General features: G+C 30.2%; 1 long non-coding RNA gene across 1 annotated transcript; it reads right to left on the reverse strand.

Annotated features, from left to right (window-relative positions):
- Positions 1-1,071: 1,071 nt before the first annotated feature.
- On the reverse strand, positions 1,072-2,287 carry LOC145070067 (uncharacterized). The gene is made up of 3 exons (XR_013689810.1): positions 1,694-2,287; positions 1,292-1,396; positions 1,072-1,132 (listed from the first exon to the last, which is right to left on the reverse strand). It is a non-coding gene; the product is annotated as an uncharacterized LOC145070067 (long non-coding RNA).
- Between the last annotated feature and the right edge of the window lie 1,244 nt (positions 2,288-3,531).

Raw genomic sequence — 3,531 nt, forward strand, 5'->3', positions numbered from 1 at the left:
AAATAAAAAAGTCATTGCAATTTCCAAAAACCAAATACACACATATTGAACGCAAAAAAAAAAACTAGCAAAATCAATCTAAAATATTCAAAACCTATAACCAAACAAACTTGGTAAACAAAACAAGAAACACAAATTAATTAATGAACAGGAAGATAGGGACTAGTGCCACCTAGCTTATAGGTATCGGGAACACTCGAGTATAAATAGAGGCCATTTGACATTTCCCAACCCCAATCATGCCTCCTCGATATAGACAGTTGTGGCCAACTGTTGATTCTTACATAATGTTCCCGAATTCTTCCATCTGCTAAGAAGCTTGTAACAATGGAGTAACAACATTCATGGCCTCCCCATACCTTATCATCAACATCAGCAGTTTGGCTTCCATCTTCATGGAAGTAGCGATGCACTGGTGGCCCTGTTCCTCTCCAATATGGATCCAAATTCCGCCAGTATTCTGGGACAGTATTCTGGGACACTCTGAATCAAATCTAACAATAAAATTATATGATTTTGGAATAATGGACGAAATCTTAGGGTTATATATATTATTATCCGACTAGACTACAAAGTGGTATAATTGGGTATATTTTTTAAAGTATAATTCTTTAATAAAAACTAAAGATGGAAGTAAAACCATTTAATTTGGAGGTTTTTTCAAAGTACAATGCCTTAATAATAAAAAACAAAATTACAATAAAAGAAATGAACCTAGGAAGAGGAAGTACATTGTTATTTCTTGTTTTTAGCCCTTTATTATAGCATCCAACTTGCATTTTCTTTTTGTTATAGCATCTTATGTTCATTTTTGTAAAGCATTGTACTTTGAAAAATATAGCGAATTATATCAATATCATCTAACGATAATTTACAAAGTAATTTTCATTTGCTATAACCGGTAGATTGTTCAAAGTAAAATGTTTTAATTAGAAAAAAGAAATTGGTAATACAACGTTATTACCTAGATATCTCAACATACAAATAAAATTATAAAGATACAAATATAATTGTGTTGCTATTTCTTGCCTTTAGACATTTTAATAAAGAAACATCAGAATTAAAAAACACGTGCCTCTTTAAAGTGAAACTCCCAAACATGATCCCATAGATCTTCCTTCAAGATTCGACTCTAATAAAGAACACAAGCCAAGAGAGAACAAACGTTGTCAATATAATATCTAAAAAAAATAAAAGGGTATGTGTCATATCCACACAGACCAGAACCTAAGACCTGATTCTCACTTCTTTAATGCTACAAGCCTACGACCACATATACTTAGAGACTTACCCGTTTGCCATCTTGAATGGATAAGGTGTAAGCAGACAACTTTGACAACCCCTCAACTTGGGCAAAACGAGGTAGATGAGCTTTGTCAGCCCATAGCTCTTTGATCTATAAACAAAGAAAGTAGAGGGCAATTAGGTCATTTACGCAATCTTTGATTCAATTCCTACCCTACCTAAGTACCTATGATGATGAACATGCATCAAACAAGTCGTATACACAAAAAGCTCTCCTTATGTGACATGAGTGATGACTACCACTATTTATGGAGCTCTTTATAAACAAAACCAACCAACCATTACCAAAATCATCATATGGACAAAAAAAAAGCAAACAAATGTAACATTTTAAGAAACAAAAAAGAAAATAGATAGTAAAGAACAACGAGTGTGTGTGTGTGTCTACCTTTTCAGACCAAATGGTATCACTGCAAGCGACTCTACGCCATCTACAAGAAACAACAAGTGATGAAGCCACACTGTGTGCGTCGAGAAAGCTCAATATCATTAACATGATATCGCCACCACATACTACTAACGGATCCTGTAAATTACAGCCATTTTTTTTCAATCGGCGTTTTTTCCTGTTTCTCCGACGAAAAATCTCCACCGGAACCGCTCTTTCAGTTTCCGATTTCTCATAACTACCATCGTCTTCGTCTGCAGAGGGTTCGTACCCATAGTTCACAAATGATCTGTTTCCTGTTTTGCCTCATGGCCTCAACTCTGAAAGACGACAATGTTCGCACAAGATAAGTGAAGTTAATATGAGAATTTTGACGTGGGTTTATAATTATATTATATATTTGAGGAAACTTGTTGGCTAAGAAATGAAGTCGAAGCAGGTGACTGTGAGAGTGATTAGTGGGGTGTTGAGCCCAGAAATCTTTTGAGTTTTGTATGCAAGCGTCATGAACGTACCCTGTTTTGTTGTTTTGTTACCAATGTGATGCTGCACTGCTTGGTGTTTGCTTTTATTAATTGTTTTTTTAGTCCGACAAAACAAAAACGAAACCCACTAAAAACAAAAGCTTCAACGGTCGAAGAAGATGAAGACATACTGACATAGAGGGGATTCTATAGGCACCATTGTAAACCATTTACAATGTTAGTCAAATCAATCAAACTAAATGTTAAAAGATATATTCACTATTTCTAAATAATGATACCTTATTAGAAATAAATCATAATTATTTGTTGTATTTATTTAGTCTCTCATTATTTTAGAAGTTATGTTATCTTTGTACCTTATGTATTATATCTTCTACCCTAATAAATAAATATGATTTTGCCACATGTCATCTTCTAATGCATTATGACACATGTCATTTTGTGGATTAAATAATATCCACATGTTATTTTGTGGTTTTTTTTCGTTTTATAAAATTTCATATAATATTTAAATTAAATGTAATAAATGTATAATAAATGCATATCCAATTCATTAATAGAACTTTCCTTATAATTTCTATACTTTTAAATTGAATCCAATTATTTTAATTGTTTATTTATTTAAATTATTTTTATAAATTTAAATGATAAATAAATACTTCAACTTTAACAATTAAATAATTTTTTTTATAAATTCAAATTTACTAAACTTTTAGATTTTCATAGGTGTTTATTTTATTGAATAAACTCATGTATCACATGGGTCTCACAACTAGTTATTCTAATAAAAGAGTAGCTCTTTTGTCATGTGTCACCATATTAGACATTGTAATTAATATCATGACACTTGTCAATCTATTGACATTTGTAATTAATATCATAACACTTGTCAATCTATTAATTCTTCATTTCAAATTTCAAATTCCAAAATTTAAATCACATTTTAATTACATTAAATTAATAATATTAGAATTAAAATAAAATAAAATTTATACCAATTATAATAAAATAAAATTTATACAAATTATAATATGATATATTTTACGTATTTATATGAATCAACGATTATAATTTTATATATAACTAAAAAAATATATTTTATTTAATCAGTTATTTAAAATTATTAATTAATAGTTTTGAGTTTTTATTTAGAAAGTTTAATTAATTTTGTAACCGTGGTTACCACGGGTTATAAACTAGTATAGTAATATATAGTTTTGAATACAAAGAAATCTCTTAATGTGAACATTATAAGCCTTATATGGTATCAGATTAGGTCTTCTTTTCTCACCATGACCGGTGTCAACTCATCTTCCATTCTTCTCTTTCTCTTTACACCATTCTCCACATGAT

The sequence above is a fragment of the Lactuca serriola genome, chromosome 1, assembly GCF_051521515.1.
Source record: "Lactuca serriola cultivar US96UC23 chromosome 1, Lser_US96UC23_V15, whole genome shotgun sequence".
NCBI classification, from domain to species: Eukaryota; Viridiplantae; Streptophyta; class Magnoliopsida; order Asterales; family Asteraceae; genus Lactuca; species Lactuca serriola.